Consider the following 21,136-nt stretch of genomic DNA (forward strand, 5'->3'; position numbering starts at 1 on the left):
CAAGAATCTTCTGTGCCCTTTGGCCTCCTCTCTCCCCCCACAGTGCATCATGTGTCTACATTATGCGTGGACCAAACCTTACCCATTGACAGAAATACCTGTTCAACCATAAACAGCAACATTCTCCTAGCAGCAATAAGACAGCTCCTTAAAGATGACATTCCTTCTTGATCTCGTAAGGGGCCACAGTGAAGCTTAGATCTGAATTATGTAAACTTTCAATAATACATCATTTGATACACAGCCCTCTGTCTCAAAACACTTTACATAACCGTTCCTTGACTTGTAAAGGGCAGAACAGTTCTCAGAGCTTTCTGAGATACTCTTCCTTGGTTATAATCCTCAAATTTGGCTTGAATACAATTTTCCATTTCTTAGATCAACTGCTTAAGTTTTCTTCAACATACTGAATTTTAATTCAACTAACACATATTAAATTCCCATTGTGTGTCAAGCATTGAACTAACTGCTCTATGGTATAAAGAGATTAGTAATGCATGATCCTTAGCTTCAAGGATCGAAGTTGAACAATCCTAGGTCCTTTACCATTTCTAAATTGTTATGGTGTCTGCAGCTTCTTGTGCATTTATTCAATAATTACTGAATGTCTGTATGATTGAGTAGTAATACTGAGTTATATTGAATGCCTGAGAGCTCTTAATCATTCCCTCTAGCGTCCCACATTTTACAGCAAAACAGAGAAAAACTTCCTAAATTCTAGTAGAATTTAAACCCTCCTCTAAACCTGGTACATACTACATACACTCTCTGCAGCTGAAGTATTCTGAAAAATATTCAGAGAGAAGGGGCTGAGAATGGGGAACTGAGAATGTAGACTTTGAAATTATTGCTAGAAAATGTAACATTTTATTCAGAGAATCATTGCTGTTCGCATTGACATTTTCAGATGCAGCCTCAGGCATTGACAATAACAAATGGTCTATATTGTTAATTCAGGCTATAAAGTCAACAGGAAAGCTCTGAACATTAGTCAAAACTTCGGCTTGACTGAAGCACTTTAATATCCTCACCAGGCATGGTCTGACATATACCACAGCATTAATTACCCTTTGGCTTTGCCTAAAATTTTACTTTCTCCCCCACTCTTAAGATTCTTTTGACATATGGGTCATAACAATGAGGATAAAATTAGTCTTGACATTCTTGAGGAAACATAGTCATTAGCGTTCCATTTCATTCCTTAATTACCCATGGAGAATGGAGAAAAGACAAGTGGAGAGGCAGTATATTATGAAATATATGAACTTTCACTGATCTAAACAACTAAAAATTATTTTTAAGGGAATTCTCAAGTTATATAAAAATTTCTCTGTAAGGATCGAACTCAAAAATATTTATCTGTTTATCTCAACACTTAGTACTGTGCTTGACACTCCATAAGCTTTTGGTAACTAAATAAGCCTCCTAAACTATTAGTCTTCATTGCTCTATAGAAGGATATTTTAATTTTATTTTACTTTTTCAAGTTATTTACAGTGAAACAATATAAGTTGAGAAAATTTACATCATCTTCATGGTGACCCTAAGAAGTCCTGAAATGTTTTCTGATTCTTTCAAGAAATATTATATTTTACTCAAAATAACTAGCTTTTTAAACAAATTTTCTTGAAGTATAGTTGATTTACAATGTTGTGTTAATTTCTGCCATACAGAAAAGTGATTCAGTTGTACATATATATATTCTTTTTCATATTCTTTTCAAGTATGGTTCATCACAGGATACTGGCTATAGTTACCTGTGCTGTACAGTAGGACCTTGATGTTTATCCATCCTGTATATAATAGTTTACATCTGCTAATCCCAAACTCCCAATCTTTCCTCCCCTACTCCCCTGCCCCTTGGCAACCACAAGTCTGATTTCTACATCTGTGAGTGTGTCTTTGTTTCATAGATAAGTTCATTTGTGTCATATTTTAGATTTCACACATAAGTGATATCATATGGTATTTTTCTTTCTCTTGCTGACTTACTTCACTTCGTATGATAATCTCTAGGTCCATCCATGTTGCTGCAAATGGTATTATTTCATTCTTTTTTATGGCTGGGTGATATTCCATTTTGTGTGTGTGTGTGTGTGTGTGTGTGTGTGTATCCACATCTTTATCCATTCATCTGTTGATGGACATGTAGGTTGTTTCCATGTCTTAGCTGTTGTAAATAGTGCTGCTGTGAACATAGGAGTGCATGTATCTTTTCAAATAATAGTTTTGTCTGGGTATACACCCAGGAGTGGATTGCAGGATCATATGGCAACTCTAGTTTTAGTTTTTTGAGGAATCTCCATACTTTTTTCCATAGTGGCTGTGCCAGTTTACATTCCCATCAACAGTGAAAGAGAGTTCCCTTTTCTCCACACCGTTTCCAGCATTTATTATTTGTAGACTTTTTAATGATGGCCATTCTGACTGGTATGAGGTGGTACCTCATTGTAGTTTTGATTTGCATTTCTCTAATAATTAGCGATGATGAACGTCTTTTCATGTGCCCATTGGCAATCTATATGTCTTCTTTGGAGAAGTATGTATTTAGGTCTTCTTCCCATTTTTCGATCGGGTTGTTTGTTTGGTTATTGAATTGTATGAGCTGTTTTATATCAAAATAACTAATTTTGAATGCATTTTATCATATTTTAATCCTCTGAAAACCATCAACCAAGTATGTTCACTCTCAGCCAGAAGACTGAGTACCCCGCTGATCTCATTCCAGGTGCATTACTTTCCTAGGAAGACTGTAACAGATTATCTACAAACCTGGTGGCTTAAAACAACAGAAATTTATTTCTCACAATTCCGGATGCTCAGAGTTCAAAGTCAAGGTTTTAGCAGGCCATGCTCCCTCTGGAGAAGGACAGTCTGTGCCATGGGTTTAAGGGCCTACCCTAGACCAGTAGGACCTCATCTTAAGTCGATTATGTCTGCAAAGGCCTTATTTTCAATAAGGTCTTATTCACAGGTTCTTATTGGACGTGGATATTGGGGGGACACCTATTCAACCCAGCATACCAGGTAAAGAGAAGGTTAGTGCATTCAGGTTAGTGTCATTTTAATGTCAACAAAGGATTATTCATGAAATATTTTATTTATTAACTTACTAGTAATGAGTTTGTTCATTAATACAGAGAATATATCTGAATTGAAGGTACTAGGTAGATAATATTGGTCTATAGAATAGCCAAATATAGTCTTAATGATAGCTCAGCACTATCAGACGGATGTGTGCATAGGGTTGACTTACAATCGAGAGGCAGTTGTTATTCCATTTTATATAACCACTCAATCACAGTTCTGCTCCAAGTAAAAAATATTTTTAACCATGATTGCAAATAAGCACATCTATAGATAACCATTTTCTTCTATGATGATTAGATACACCCTTTTCTGAATGAGTACCCAGTTGTCCCTTCTTAATTTCACCTCCTCTTTCTCATGCTACCATTTTGCTTCTAACCTCTTCTCACTCCTTTCAAAGAATCATATATACCATGGGAGATACAATTAGAGGTTGTAAGAAGAAAACTGCCTCTGCGTATGTTCTTTGTTTTCACACTCATTACTTTCCTTACACTTGTAGTCCGCTCTGTTTGAGGTATACCTCCTACAGATATTTCTATGGCTCACATTCTCACTTCAATCTGGCATCTGCTCTCATATGGGTTCCTCACAGAGGCCTTCCCTGACCACTCTATCTAAAGTAGGCACCCCCCTCCATTATACTCTCTCCCTTTACCCTGTTCATTTATTTCCTTCATATCATTTATACCAACATGGTAATACAGATTACTTATAGATTGACTTGTTTATTGTCTATATACTGCACTAAAATATAAGCTCCATAAAGCCATGACTTTGTCTACCCAGTTGACTGTTGTATATCTTGCACTGACAGCAATACTAGTAGCCTGCCCCCATGGCAGCTGCTTAATAAATGTTTGTTGAATGATTGAATAACTGAATGATTTTGAGGTACATGTCTCTGAAAACTCCCTTCATATACTATAAATTGGCCTAAAAAATAAACATGAACAAATGTGTGACTCACCATATTTCTTATTCCCTGAAATGTGTCCGAGTCTTATAGATTGCCAGGGATATATACATAATTCGGAAGAGTTGCTTTCCTTATGGTGAGTTCAACAACACTTACAAACACAAAACTGATAACATATAACTTGGTCAATTATTCATTAAGAATTCTGTCTAATGACAGATTATTTTTCATTTTAGCATACAACTGTGCCAGGTAAACATATTTTAGTAATGGTAACCAATTGTAATAACTTATGATAATAATTATACTATTTTTTAATGCAATCACACAAATACACATTATATAAATTCTATATACTCTATGTAAAATTCTTTTTCCACAACAGTATTTAGCTGGACATTAGTTTTAGGGCATCAATTCATCACAACATTTCTGCTATCCCTGAGTTTGGAGTCAGCTGTGAAAAGACACAGGAAATACATAAGTGGAGACCAAAATATCAACCTCAGTTCTAATCAGCTGATTAGAAAGTATGGCTTTACATTGACATATGTACACTACCAAATGTAAAATAGCTAGTCACATGGGGAGATCAGCTCGGTGCTTTGTGACCACCTAGAGGGGTGGGATAGAAAGGGTGGGTGGGGAGACACAAGAGGGAGGGGATATGGGGATATATGTATACGTATAGCTGATTCACTTTGTTATACAGCAGGAACTAACACAACATTGTAAAGCAATTATACTCCAATAAAGATGTTTAAAAAATAATTTAAAAATAAAATTTAAAAGAAAAAGAAAGTATGGCTTTAGATCTGCAGTCAAAATGGTGTTAGAAAGTCATAGTTCTGAGCAAGGACGTTTCTCCTCTAGAGGAGCAGAGCCTGTCCTAGTAAGTTTACTGCATAGGAAAATCAAATGTATCAGTTTTCCACTGTCTCATTAATGATTTATACAGACAACTGCCAAATCATAGTGGTCTACATAAGAAACATTTATCTGTGCTCACAAGTCTATGAGTTGGCCCAAAGGTCCTGCTGATCTTAGCTGGATCCAAGGCTAGCTGGCAGGTCAGCTAAGTGGACGCTGGCTGGCTTGGGGTGCCCTCAGTTGGAACAATTTTTTCTGCTTCAAGTAATGTCTCTTCCTCCAGCAGGCTAGTCTGGGCTTGTTCTTATGGCACATGTGGATTTAAAGGGAGCCAGGATAGCACAAAGACACTGTCATTTCTACTGCATTCTGCTAACCTAGGCAAGTCACAAAACCAGTATACAGCCAGGCGTGGGGAAATAGACTCCACCTCTTGATGGGAGGAATGAAAAATTACATTGCAGGGGCACAGATACAGGAAAAAGTGGAGAATTGGTCAATTCTATAATCAATTCAACACCATTAGACTGAACCCTCTTTACAGGCAGGCAGATCTAATAAAAGAAGGAAAGAACAGAGCTGAACCTGCCCATTCTGTCCCCAAATGAGTAAGGAACAGAAAGAAAAAAAAAAGGTGTGTCACTGTCACTGAAGCTATTCCACAAAATGCCTGATGCTAGGAGAAGGGATGAGCTCCCTAACGTGTGTATGCTTGACACCACCAACCTACCCAATCGAATTCAAAATAAAATGAAATGAAAGAGTAGAGGTAAAATCAGTATTTTGTGCAGTAAAAAATAACACTGCTGACAGAATCTCTCACACTCAGATGAATTGTTTACTGACTTTGATCAAGTAAACACAGTCTTATTTGCTTTTCTGTTTTCTTATTTCTTAGAAAGGTGCCATACATTTGGCTTTTCCAACAGAAACAAACAACTTCACCTGAAAGATTTCACTTTGTGTTTTAATATCTTTGATCACAAAATAGACAATTGTACATCTAGAAATAGCATCACTTTTTCTTTTAAATTCTTCAAGTCTGTGGTTATTGAACTAGAACATCAAGTTTGGGATATATGCCAAGCAAACAAGTCACTTCTCCCCATAAGTTTCATATAATACTCCTTACTTGATGAAATCATTTGAAGAATTTATTTTTTATGTATTTGCTTGAAGAAAGCTACTGTATATTAGGTGTTGCTATTACAATCACAGGAAATATTTGCGATTTTTTTTTTAGGAGGAAAAGAGAAAAATGTTAGATAAAATAAAAATTAAGCAGCCTAGGGGCTTCCCTGGTGGCGCAGTGGTTGAGAGTCCACCTGCCGATGCAGGGGACACGGGTTTGTGCCCTGGTCCAGGAAGATCCCACATGCCGCGGAGCGGCTGGGCCCGTGAGCCATGGCTGCTGAGCCTGCGCGTCCGGAGCCTGTGCTCCGCAACGGGAGAGGCCATAGCACTGAGAGGCCCGCGTACCGCAAAAAAAAAAAAAAAATTAAGCAGCCTATACCTTAACAGAATACCATCACAATGAAACCTCATCAAGTCCCTAAGACAGAAAAATAAACTTTTATTTTATAATAAAAATACTAACATAGTTATTTATATATTAAAATATTTTATATATTATATTATTTTTCAATAAATAGTTTGCCATGTTACAAAGTTTTATTATTGTTATCAATATCTATGTTGTAATAGCTTTCCAGTGATAGTTTTTTAATAGCTTTCAAATTTAATAGACTTTAACGTTTTCAGAACAGTTTTCTCCAAATATTTTGATCACACAGCTTTGATGTAAAAAAGTAATTAAATGCCTCTTTATGTGTAAGTGTTCGTATCTTATACACACATGTAATATAAATCTAAAAAATTATTCCAAAAAATGGGCATTAAAAAGTATGAGCTAAAATAAATGTGAGTAGACCATGTTTCAATACTTTTATTCCAAACCCCCATGATAATTCTGCTCACACCAAAATAGATGAAGCATTGTAGGAAAGCAGAAAGAAATCTAGAGGAAGCAGTTGTTCAAAAAGCCATGGAAGTATTGAAACTTCTGAAAGCCATCCCCTGTACTCACTTTTCAAAAATGCACAGATCTTCAAACATAATAGAAAAGGTGTCTACATTCACTCTCTCCCTCCAGCCCTTCTGTACCATAGGCTTTGAGGATTAGGTCTTCTGGCAGCTAGTACTAATGTCTGCACAGACACTTTCCCAGCACAAGCACTTATAATAGGTCCTAACCCTCTGATCTTAAGTGGTGAGCACTTGAGATTCTCTGGGCCAGTCAGCTCCTCTCTCTTGGCATTGAACACACAGGGACAGGAGGTAGTTGGAACTTCCCACCTGATGGCAGCACCTTAGAAGTTTTATGAACTCGCCTTGGTTGAATACTCAGAACTGTGCTCAGCACTGCCATCACAAAGCTTGGTTGTTCATCCCTTTTTCCTATTCTTGAGCTATCTTAGTAGCTTTCCAAATAGTCTCTCTCTTTCTGCTCAGGCTTGTCAGAGGCAGTTTTTGTTATTTCAACCAAGGAAACTTAACTGATATTTGCCCTATCCCCTACAGCTGAGTTTTAAGGAGCTCAAAGCTTCATTCATCCATTCAGTCAGTCATTCAGTCTTTCCTCTAACAAATATTTACTGAGTACTTATTATGTGTTAGGTGCTAGACCACAGAAGAAAAAAGATGAATAAAGCATGTTTGCTGTTCTTCAAAAGAGCAACTTTGTAGTGGGGGAAACAGAGTGAAAGAGCTGCGTTAGAGTTCTAATTGTAATAATTACAAGATGCTAAGGGACAGGGTAGAAGCATAAAGCCCAGGTGTAAAAAGACAGGGGTTGCTTTCTGAAAGAGTTAATACAAATTGTAAGCCTTAAACAATTAATCTTGGAGAATATGTATACTGCTTGGGGCATTCCAAGCAAAGGGGGACCCCACCAGCAAATGCCCAAGAAGGAAAATCAATATGGTACATGGGGAACCACTATAGTTTGCTGTTGAATATAAGTTATGGCACCAGAGATGAAGCTAGAAGCTAAGGAGTTTGAACATTGCCTCATTACATTTTTTAAAAGGTGTCATTACCAAATTAGAATGCTTAGCTCATCTGCAATAAAACATCTGCAATAAAGTGTTCGTAAATTCTTGCACTATCCCTGCAATTCAGTCATAATTGAATGATTCACTAATAGGAAGTACTAAGTCACAAAGAGGGAAGCCGATATCATTACCAGTTACTAATCTTCTTAAATCAAAACCAGAAATGAACACTGGTTCCATGAGCAAGAATCTTTTGATCTGTATTTAATCAACACAAGGATGTATCAAGCCACTGAAAAACAGCAATAAACATATTAGTGGAAATGTGCCTGGTGAGATTATATAAAATAATACAATTAAACCCCATAGTAAGGCTTTGCTAATCACATAACTTCTTCTTAGTATTGGTATCTTAGATTGTCTAACTACCTTCAGTTTATCATGTAGCGATATATCCCATATATGATTGGGTGGGGGCGGGGTCTGTTTTGCCCTTATTGAACAGAGTTTAAACATATGCGTTAAATTGATTATCTCTAATGTCACCCACCTCAGGGGTTATCCAGGCCGGCATTCTAACAAGCATTCTGAAGAAAGCTATTGCAATATTTATTCCCTCTGGCAAGCAGCAGTTGACGCTTTGCATTTTAATGCTTACTTGCAATAGCTGAAGTTTTGCTTTTACAAAGCAGTTGTCTTTTCACAATTGCAAGCCTTTGATAACTGAAGTTCTATTGTTGGGGAAAAAAGAAGAGAGATAGGACCACAAAAATCAAATCATGGATTTTCACCTCTCATAACCTTTTCATTTTGGACCCGAGAAACAATTTTACCAAATGGCTTTGCAGGTATCCTTCTGAGATGAGATTAAGTGTGTATAGGCACCAGGTAATTATTTTTCCCCACACCTGCTTTCACTCCGTCTGATTCAGACACCTGCACATGTTTTTGGAAAATGAAAATTAATTCAGAGAAAGGCACATTTAAAGGTCCTGTTTCCTAATAAAGGACTTTCAACTGAGAGATGAAAAGCCATTTGATTTTCCTTTTGAGATGCCTGATTCCTCGTCCCCCAAAAGGGATATAATCCCTCACCAGGGAATTCCAGTCTCTAAAGAGAACACTGGAGATAGGAAAACCCACATGACATTATGCCTGAAATAGCTTCTCTCCATTAAATGTTGCTGTTTTCCTTATTTAATCTCTTTACCCTTACAAATGTTTCTCTTATAAGGATACACCAGAAAGCACTTGCCTCCATTATTTCACAGCTTTTCATGAGCAAAAATCAGTCCTGTTCTCCCTTTCCAGCTCAGGAAAGCATTATATGGTTTCTCCAAAGGTTAGAGGAGACAATGTCTAGATAATGTCTTCCTGTGACACATCTGCATACACACTATTTGGGCTTAAGGACATCTCCCCAAGGCTGCTTTTGGCTCTGACTCTACAGGTATCAGCAGACTTCATAAAACAAGGATAATCGCTACAGAACTGATGGAGAAATGGTTCAGCTCCTCCAAAGAATCTTAAATTTGGCCATGAGACAACTTCAGACTGCACGGCACAAGGAAATGGGACAGGGTACTGGAAATGATGACACGCCTGATAGCTTCTAATGAAAAGAGTGTTGCCTGTTCAGGAAGACAAAGACCCAGGTGATCCACAAACATGAGTGGAGAGACTCATTTATCTGAGTCCCGTTTTGAATTTATAGTAATATCCATCCTATATGTGATTTTTGTGAATGGAGGTAGTAATTGAGCTTCCTATTGCAAAGGGGGCAATGTGGCAATGTCCACCAATCGCAATACCAAAGAAGCTAGTTCCAGAACAGATTGTTTTAATATTTGTTGGGCTGGGAGAGAATGTTGGAGAGGGGAAGGCACACTGGCCTTTCTTCATAACCTTGGTCTTTATTTTTTTCTCTGCTAATATTCTCAATCTAGTAATTTACACCGAAAAATATTCATCTATTTTCTAAAAGGAATCTTGAGCTCAAGACTCAACTTGAAGGATAAAGAGAGAACATATGCAGTCCATGTTCAAGGAGCTTCAACCCTAATGGGGAAACAGGTTGGCACAGCAGGTGTGGAGGACTGAGCCGGCCAAACTTAACTGCAGAGTGAACTTTTTTAATATGAGTGTAGGCTTTCACCATACAACTAATTGTGCCTTTTTTTTTTTTTTTTTTTTTTTTGGCTGTGTTGGGTCTTCGTTGTTGCACACGGGCTTTCTCTAGTTGCGGCAAGCGGGGGCTACTCTTTGTTGCAGTGCACAGGCTTCTCATTGTCATGGCTTCTCTTGTTGCGGAGCATGGGCTGTAGGCGTGCGGACTTCAGTAGTTGTGGCACGTGGGCTCTAGAGCACAGGCTCAGTAGTTGTGGCGCACGGGTCGAACCTGTGTCGCTTGCATTGGCAGGTGGATTCTTAACCACTGCACCACCAGGGAAGCCCTAATTGTGCCTTCTTAAACAGCAAGACCATAGCTATGGTCTAGTTGTGTGACCCCCATCATTTGACACAGTGGTTTGTATTTAGTGAATGATCTATTTTTGTTTTGAAAATGTAGGTGTTGAATGGAGTTTTTAAGAGTGATTGTAACTATTTAGGAAAGTATCTGTTTCCTCTGCCAGTGCAAAGGTTAAATAGATTGAAGCAAATGTATCCTCAATAAACAAATTAATGTAAATGTGTCCTAGAAGCATGAGAGAGGATCTAATTGTTAGTGCCACGCTTTTTGTCTAATGTACTGGTAACAGGTATTAATTTCTTCACCTCAATGGTTTGAAAGTCCTCAGAGTGTCGGTGCATACCTAATACATGCATGAATGTCTTGGTAAGATGCTAGGGATTGGAGTAGTCAGGACCTATTGATAGGAGGCTGTTAACAAAATTCTCTGAGAAGCCCATAACAGGGATTGGGGATATTTGTGAAAGTCAGGGCCATGGGAGCCTCTTGTCCAGCAGACTACCCATAAACGCCACCAAAGGGGACGACATCCAGCTGCTGTGCAACAAGAGAGATGCGCCCCTGGAGGGGATTCATAAGTATAGTTAGGATGATCAAGTTCTCCAAGCAGTACATGCAGGAGTGCAGAAGACTAGTTATTAATATGGACGTGTGAAAGAAATCTCGGCTCCCTTTTCCAGGTGGTATCCTGAGAATGTGAGAGGAGAAATGCTGACAATTCAGCTTTATTCCTGTATCTAAGAAGAGGGAGCCCTGAGGTCGGAACAGGCACAAAACAGCCTCATCTCTCCACCTGTGAGCTCAGAACATTGAAGCTCTTTTGAAATTGAAGTTAATTTGCCTCTTTGTGCAAAACAGAAAAATCATTTAAAATCTGAGCAGGGGGTTGGTTTGCGATGAGGGAGTGTGCTAAGTGACAAAAGTATAAGGGAGCGGCAGAGCAAGACGACGAGGTCAGGAGGAGCCAGCCAGAATGTGAAGCTTTTCAGCCTGTGGCCGATGGGAGAAGAGGCCAGAAAACTCCAAGAGCACACTTTACAAGTAGCAGAGACACAGGGCGGAGACAGAGCTGATGATCACCCATAGTCCTTCCTGCCCAGCTGTGGGGGTCAGAAAGGGAAAGCTCTCTGTGTTTCTCCTCTCCTCTACTACAGCGCTTCACACTTTTGCTTGCCAACTGAATAAGGAGTTTCCACACCGAGGAACTCGCCCGCTCTTCAGCAGACACTAACTAGGTGTCCAACAGATTTAACTTAATTCTGTCACTACCTACCTGGAGTTGGCACAGAACCCATGGGTTAAGTCCTCAGCCCCAGAAGACTGCCCACCTTCAGACACTAATTACAAGGCCAAGTTGTCACCTGTGCTCTGACAGACCTGCTATAAATCGGAGGTTCCCCAAACCTCCTCCTCAGTTTCAATCTTTTGCAGAATGACTCAAAAAACTCAGTTTACTTACTATTGCCAGTTTATTACAAGAGGTTATAACTCAGGAATAGCCAGATGGAAGACATGCATAGGGCAAGATGTGAGGAAGGGGTGTGAAGCTTCCATGCCGTTTCTGGGTGTGCCACCCTCCCAGCACCTCAATGTGTTCATCAACCCAGAAGCTCTCTGAATCCCATACTTAAGGGATATTTACGAAGGCATCATTACAAAGGCATGATTGATTAAATCAATGGCTACTGATGATTGAACTCAATCTCCAACTCCTCTCCCGTACCAGGAGTTTGGGGACTAAAAGTTCATCTAATCATCTGGTTGGTTCCCCCTGGCAACCAACCCCATCTTCAGGGGTTTTCCAAAAGTCATCTCATTAACATAAATGCAGGTGGTGTTGAAAAAGATTTGTTATGAATAACAAAAGACGCCTTTATGTCTCATCATTTAGGAAATCACAGTATCTCAGGGTCAGACTCTAAGATGTTCCCCAGTGGCCCCACCTCCTGGTATTCATGTCCTTGCCTTATTTCTTATCCTTGATTCTGGGTGGGACTTGTGATTTTCTTCTAACCAATGGAATACAGCAAAGGTGATGGATGTCACTTCCATGATTAGGTTACGTAAGATTGTGATTTCTGTTTTACTACCAGACTCTCGTCCCTATTGCCTTCTTGGTTTGCATGGTTTAATAAAGCAAGTGGTCATGTTGGAAAGGCTGTGTGGCCAAGAAATTGTTGGTGACCTATTGCCCACAAGCAGCAAGGAACTGAGGCCCTCAGGGCAATGACCTGAGAACAACCCAACCTCCCAACAACCAAGTGAGTTTGGAAGCAGATCTTTCCTTAACTGACTCTTCAGGTGACACCCCAGGTATTGACATCTTGATTGCAGCCTTCTGAGAGACCCAGAAGCAGAGGACCTAGTTAAGGCAGGCTTGGACTCCTGATGCACAGAAACTATGAGATAATAAATATGTGCTGTTTTAAGCCTCTAAGTTTTTGGTAATTTGTTACACAGCACTAGATAATAGAATTCCTGTAGAAAGTGGGTGCCCACAGTCTGGAATCTGTGAGAGGTTCGAAACTGGAAGTGGTCAGACAATTGTCTGGCCATGGTTGTCTCTGGCAGCGATCCGTTAACACTCAGGAAACAGTGTGGTGGTAAATTTTATGTGTCAGTTAGGCTGTCACAGGGTGCCCACATATTTGGTTAAATATTATTCCTCGGTGGGTCTGTGAGGATGTTTCTGGATGAGATTAATATTTGAATCATTGGACTAAATAAAGCAGATTGTCCTCCACAATATGGATAGGCCTCATCCAATCCATTGAAGACTTGAATAAAAGACTAAGTCAGAAAGAATTCTTTCTCTCTACTTGACTGTCTTTGAACTGGAACATCAGTCTACTCCTGATTTTGAATTCAGACTTGGACTAGAACTAATACCATTGGCTCTCATGAGTCTCCAGTTTGCCTACTGCAGATGTTGAACTTCTCAGCCTCCATAATCACATGAGCCAATCCCTTATAGTAAATATGTGTAATATATATATATATATATATATATGCTTATATTTATATATATATGCAATTTTTTAATGCCCTCTCTCCTGGAAGGGAACCTGCCCTTCTCATTCTTCCTTCACCCAAAGCCACACCCTCAAGAGAACCCTACCTGTAAGTCATTATATTTTTCATCTCATCTGGGAAGAGAGTAACCTTAGAGAGAAGACTTAAGGTTTTGTTGCGGGTCTGAGGTACACTTTGGAACTCATGAAACATCATGAAGAGACCTGGTTCCTTTTGGTGAGGGCTGGGGGGGATGCAATAAGCACAGCTTAGAGCCTCGCTTTACCTTTCATCATTCCCATCCCCAGAGCCCCACTCCCAGATGCTACCCCATTTAATTTGGTCCCTCTTCTTATGTTTCAGTTTCTAAAAATGCTTGTAAGTGATAAACAAATACAAATGTGTGTCTTTACACTAACTGTAGTTGTGGCATTACATTTTAATTCTACTAGATAGTATTTCTTTTTTTTTTTGACAAAAGTAGTGGTGAGCGTTTGAGACATTTACTTAAGAGATTGAAAGAAATCCACATTATTAGAAGCTGAGATGCATCTAAAACTGCCAGCTTAAATAACACATCCTCTGAAGTATGTACCCTGAGACCTATTTTTCCAGAGTCTTAAAAATGCTTTACCGTCATTAACTTTACTCAGCCAGACTCTATTAATATTATCATATCTCTGTTGGAAAGATGTAGAAAGAGTCAGACAGAAGGTGTAACAGGGAGTCCAAGGTCACAAGCTCCTGTGCCTGGAATATAAAACCTTTAAGAGTCAAGCATTTGGGATGTTTTCTTTTCCCCAAGAACTAGTCATGCAAGTGACAGCTCAGGAACACTGTTTTTTGCAAATATCCCTTCCCTCTCTTTTCCAACTCTTCTGCGTAGCCATTTACATAGAGATCCATGAATTATACATACATCAGTATAATCTCTGTGTACCCTTCATGCACGTACACTTCAAGGGGTGTGTGGTCTTGAATCCATCACTTTGCATTTTCCTTCTGTACTCCCCCTCGTTTCTGGTGAACACTGTTTGCAGTATAGCCCCACCACCCCTTGCCACAGCCCTAAGCAGTCAGAGGGAGAGGAAATCTGACCCTTTCCTTATTCATGTTTTATGTTCCAAAAGAAAGAACACTCTTCTGACTTCTGGCCATAGCTGAAGAAGGAGGTTAGCAAATCCTTTCCCCAAAGAGCAACTCTGAAGTTGAGAAAAATTAACAAAATATAACCATTTCAATGCCATAAAAATAGACCAAAGATGTACAGCAATCTGAAAAGAGCTTATGCTTGAGGAGTTGCTGAACTTCAGGTGAGAATAGTGGGAGTCTGTGGCTAGAGCTTGTCCTGTCCTCCTCCTTTCCCCTGCAGCTCAGTCAGTATGGAGTTTCTGCCGGAGCAGAGTAGGCCATTAGACCAGCATTTTTGCTGCAGCGGTCAAAAGGGGCTCACTCAGTTGACAGTGGTGGAAGATACCTATGCTCACTGCTGTTGTCAGTGAAAGTGATAATCTTGACAGTGGGTAAGCACAAAGGGTCAATGGCTCTGTTATCGTGATGTCTTCGTCCTAGTTGGGGCAAGCCTATTCCTAGATAAAACTGCCTACACAGTGGAGCCTAAAGAAGGGCCAAGCTGTCCACATATGTCTGCTTCCCCTAAGACTATGCAGATGTACAGAGGAGACAGAAAAGAGCCCAGGGGTAAGTAAAAGTTGGGCATGCTTGAAAACAGACTAAAGTTTGTATGTGCTCCCTTGCCCACACATAGTTCCATTGGTACGTAAGTAAGAAGCCTTACTGGCTTGAGGCCTTTGAGCACAACCTCTGTCAAATTATTGGCAGACATCCAGCTTTGCAGGCATAGGGGCAACCCCTAAGGGGTCAGGCTTAAAAATAAAAAGAACGTGACAGAAAATCAGCAAAAGATATAGATAACTTAACACAGCTGACAAATATAGAATACTTAATTCAATGACTATAGAATAAAAATTATTTTCAAGTACACACAAAGCATTCTCCAGAATAGACCATATGCTAGGCCATAAAACAAGTTTCAATATATTTCAAAAAATTAAAATTATGTAAAGTATGTTTTCAGTGACAACAGAACTAAGTTAGAAGTCAATAACAGGCATTCTTTCTTTGTTAAACTTCTCACTGTGTTCATCCATTCTTCTCCTGAGTTTGCTGAGCATCTTTATGATCATTATTTGAACTCTTTATTGACAGGTAGCTTATCTGCACTTAGCTTAGTTCTTTCTCTGGAGTTTTATCTTGTTCCTTCATTTGGAACATATTCCTCTGTTCCCTCGTTTTGCCTAACTGTCTGTGTTTCCTTCAAACTTTTAGGTAAGTCAGTTACATTTCCCGATCTTGGAGATGTGGCCTTATGTAGGAGATGCCTTTATACTTCAAATAAAAGTATTTACATTGTAAATCAACTATATTTCAATTGAAAAAAAAAAAAGTATTTGAAGCCTGTTTGGCTGCCAGGTCCTGCCTCATGCAGAGGCTGCTGGCTCATTGGTGGGCAGGGCTGGGTCCCTAAGCAGCTGGTTGCTTGGCCTAGATGGTCCCAGGAGCAGTGCACCCCAGCTGGTGGGAAGGTAAGCCTCTGGGGCTAATAGGCTAGAGGGAGGACTCCAAAATGGTGCTTGCCAACCTCATGGTAGGGTGAGCTTCCAAAAATGGCTGCTGCCAGTATCTGTATCCCCAGGGGGGTGTCCCAGTTGCCTACTGCTTCTCCGGGAGGCTCTCCAAGATCAGCAAGTGGGTGTGACCCAGGCTCCTTTCAAATTACTGCCTCTGTGTTAGGTCTCAGAGCATGTGAGATTTTGCGTGAGCCCTTTAATAGCATAGTCTCTGCTTCCTACAGGCCTCTGGCTCTTCTGTCCACAAGCTCCACTGGCCTTCATAGCCAGACGTTCTGGCTGCTTGTCTTCGCACTGCAGGAGCCCAGTGTGGGACTCAGACTCCTTGCTCCTTAGGGAGAACGTCTGCAATTGTGATTAGCCTCCCACTTGTGGGTCACCTACCCAGGGGTTGAGTCTTGACTCTACCATGTCTCTGTCCCGACTGTTTGTCTCATTGTGGTTCCTTCTTTATATGTTGAGTTGTGAGAAATCATTTCTGCTACTCTTCAGGTTGTTCTCTTGGATACTTGCTCTGTAAATAGTTGTAATTTTGTGTGCCCGTGGGAGGAGGTGGGTTCGGGGTCTTCCTGCTCTGCCATCTTGGCCACTGTGCCTTGAGTTGATGCTTTACAGGATAACGAAGTTGAGTTAAACTGAAGAGAAAAGCTATATTAAAAAATACAATTTGGCAGTGATTTGCATCATTGTAACAGTAATCTGCATCTGTGTAATTCACTTTTCTATGAGTAACATCAGTTCTCCTTCAGGATTATGTCAAATAGACCTGCTTTCAGTGAATCACAACTGAAAATGCAGTTGTTCACAAGATGGAAGTTTGTAAAGTGTACTATTACAACATCAATCAGACTCTTAGATTTTTACTGCTAAAAGGTATATTATTTAGAACATGATAAGCTTATAGACCAGCACAGATAAATGAGACAATGTATAACTTTGTGAAGAAAATTGGTATTTAGTTAGTCTTACTGACAGTGTCTTGGCATGTAAGGTTCATAAAGTCTGTTAAAATGTGGTAGGTAAGAAAATCTTCCACAGTGTGACTCTTGTTTTAATAATGGAGGCTCTATTTATTAATAAATTATTTTACATTAACCTTTATTACTTAATTGTGGCAATGTAATCCACGTCTGATTCAAGTCATGTCTTAAGAGATTTTTATAGATTCGACAATAAATTATATTTATAAAGGATGTATGGATTATGGTGGCATATCTAAAATATGTTTCCTATACCACAAGATATACCATTTGAAAAGGGTTTTGTGGTCAAATATGTTTGAAAAACGTTATTTACTATAGCCATCTCTTAGGGATTGGAATGTATGTTAGTACATTAAAAGCTCTGAGAAGTTCTTGAAATAAGCATCCTGTTTTACTTACATCCCAACCTTTCAGTGGGTTTACACATCACGTACCCTCCCCCACATGCTAAGTGCTTTCGTTGACCTTGTTGCTAACGGCCTCGCTTTTCTCTAGCTCTTTACAGCTGATGCGAGGCCCGGTGATGTGAACTGGTCATATGCTTTGCCTCCTAGGGTGTTTTGAGGGTAGGAGGCTCAGCTGCTGAGAGACAGTGGAAGATGACCAGACCACTATAGATAGCACTGGGTCCAGAGGACAGGGAGGGGAGCTTGGTCTGCCTCTGTAGCATCTGGGACAGCTTACTTGTCCCTCTATTAGTTCTCATTTATGCTGACAGTGACCTCCTTCTTCCACTCACCTCTTCTCACCATTTGGGATTTCTGGGCTATTGGTTTCTGTTGCTTCTCTGACTTCCATTTCATTCAGAAGTTGTAGTGATAAGGAGAAGACAGTCTAGAAACTTTCTGGGACCATGGTTCTTGTCTTGGCTCAGTCACTAACTGAGTTGACCTAACTAAAAAACACATGAGGTACTTACTGTGTCCCAGTTACTGATCTAAATATTTCACAGGTATTAGCTCATTTAGTCTTCATACATCTCTAAAATGCATGCTCCTTATTAGCCCCATACTATGGATGGGAAGTCTTAAAACACAGAGAAGTTCAATAACTTGCTAGTTACTACTAGTAATAGTACATGGTTGAGCCAGGATTCATACTTAACCAGTAAGCTACAGCGCCTCTCACAAGCCCCGTAACTTATTTGCTTCTCTGTGTCTGTAACCATAAAATCAGATGCACTCTAGAGAATGCCTCCCAGTCCTGTTTGCATCTCTGTCCCGCTTTATCTGTTCCTGTGTGTTTTCAAGAACTCTTTCCTAGGCTCAATCAAGTTCCCTCGCTCTACTGACAGTCACAGTGCAACTTGACAGACCAGACAAAGCAATTGCAGGCTGACAGGTCATTACAGACAGCTGGCAGATGCCTTACACCTAGCCGTGACTATAAAGGAAGGGTGAGAGAGATGAAAGGCACATTGTGGTATTATAAAATTTAGGCCAGTAAGAAGCTGGCAGAGTGCTTGGCACAGAGTGGATACTGAGTAAAGTTTGAAGACCAGAAGTGTGCACTACGATGCAAGACCATCAATGAATTTGGAACCCCGACCCATTAAAAAGGAGATACGGCAGTTCCAATGTGCCATTTAAGATAAAATTTTAAAATAGGAGAGTAAAATTTAGCTATCAAGAGGATCTGCAGGCTTAAAGAGTGGACCTCCTACATGGGTGGTGAAGTCTTGAATATAAATCACTTTCATAGTGGAAGATTGGCCTGAGTGTGATTAAGTTGCCAAAACAGTAACTGAGTTAGTCATTTCATTCAGCAGTTATTCATCGTTAAAGTTTAATATGTGTCAGCAAATACAAGAAAATAGTTTCTTAAAACAACAGGAAAAACATTAAAATATTATTTAGTATTTGCCTATAAATTGCAACTTAACTTTTATTTAAACCATGGGACTATGCAAGTGGAAACATGCAAGGGCAACATGCAAAAATTTTTAAAAAGGTATATAGGTATTATGGGAAATTTTAATTTTATTTTTCCAAATTGTGTTGTTGCCTTACAGCCTTTACAATAGTTTTCAAATTACTCAGAATAAACATAAAGTAAATCTTTTTTACAGTTTCTCCATGCTGTGCCACTAGATGGACTGACCCCTGTCAGGACCAAAATTGGACCAGTGCACTTGGCCCACCTGCACTAAGATAGAAAGTAGTCAGAAATTAGTCAGTGTTCAGAATCTTAAACAACAAACAAGTATTTTCTGTTCCCTTTGTTCTAATAAATGTACGTATTTTTCTGTAAAAGCTACAAATAGATCTTAGTGTGAATTATTTAAGAACAATAGACAGCTGTAACAATTTACTAGTGTCATTTGTTTTCTGCCCACAAAAAGGAGGTGAGGGAGATCTCTTGCGTGAAAAACATTAAGATCATAAATAGGAACTGAACAAAAGTTCTCCCAGGACACTGTGTCTAATGACTGGATTAGACCATGGCTGATTGACCATCCTAGGATTTCTTCTCATCCCCAAAAGATTAGGTTTATGGGATGGAAATAAGAAAGAGCCACCTCATGCAGCACCTTTTGCTGACACAGGTATCTGGATCATTTAATGATGTGACTTGTCCCTGGTAAAATTGGATAAGCCTTCTGATTAATGGAACGTCGATTTTTCTGTGTTGTTTCCTACTTCAGACCTATTGGATGGTTTTCTCCTTACGTGGGTTTTTACAAATACCTGATCACTTTTTTCTAATAAAAGATATATTGTAATGTAAAAATCATACCACAGTATTTATACTACATTGTTGTTTATATTTAATTTTAAATAATATACTTTTAAATATTCAGAAAAAAATTTTTTTCTGAAAGTCCCATTTCGAGAAACTTTTAGCAGAAAAGATAAAAGAAAAAATCTTATTTCATGAAAAGATCTGATTATTCCTACAGAGAGAAAAAATTAGAATAAGCAAATGTTAGCGATAATGTCTGTTGATCAAAAGGATGTACATATAGAATGAATATAATAAAAAAACTGTCTATTTAAAGATAAATAATGCCAAGATGAGAATTTAAGCGTCAGTCATTATCTAATGGTTTCTTATTTGTTGTTCGGTGTTGCCATGTAGACAAAGTAATTAGAAAGCTGAATTTTCATGTGGATGTTCTAATTCTAACATAGCATGTCACTGTCATCTTTTAGCTCTTCAACTGTAAGCAATATTCTGATAAAATAATACCTTAATTTAGAGTAATACTTAATGACATGATAAATTATTATTTTACCTTGAATAATTTATACCAGAAAACTCAGATATTCAAAGACTATTTTAAACTAAGGCATAGTTGAAAGAGACATAGAATTTTTCAATCCCAGCCATCTATATAAACTATTTTTACAAGGACAAGTACATTTTCTAGAAGGTTTCATATCAACATGAGCAATTGAGGTTGATTCCACATTTAAATTTACACCTTGCACCTGGCCTCATTCCATTTCCACTTCCTAATCACTACACTGCAACAATATCTTTTCAAGATATTGACAATGCTGAGATATTTGGGGAATGGTGTTTTAGGGAGGGTTCAGTGGAGGTAATTATTCTATCTTCATGAATTTACAGCTTAGCATTTCAAGTTGATATATTAGCATATAATGTAAATATATATAATATTTTAGCATATAATTAGCATATAATGTAAATATAATTAATTCAATAGCTCTACAATCAAAGTTCTTTCAGCAAAGGCTGAACCTTCCTATTTTTAAACACCTTTCTTAACTCCCTTTTCATTTTTTCATATTATATCTTTCCAATTAAAGTTTAAATAAGGGTTCAAATGTTGTCCTTAGATATTCATTCACAAAATTGACCTGATTATCTGAGGGCAAAGATTACACATTACTTCCTGAGGGAATTACACATGTTAATGGAGGGTAGATATTAGCCCTTGATATTAATAGAAGTTACTCATGCTCATTGTGCACGTAATCTCGCCATTGGCAAGTCTTTTATTACTGCATAAAAATAAAAAGACTGAGAAGCCCTATTTTCCAATTTAAATATTAGTGTTTGGTTACAATCTTCCCTATAAAGCCATAGTTCTTAAATTCAGTTATTATGTGATTTCTTTTTTC

This window comes from Phocoena phocoena, chromosome 16 (genome assembly GCF_963924675.1).
Source record: "Phocoena phocoena chromosome 16, mPhoPho1.1, whole genome shotgun sequence".
Lineage (NCBI taxonomy): Eukaryota > Metazoa > Chordata > Mammalia > Artiodactyla > Phocoenidae > Phocoena > Phocoena phocoena.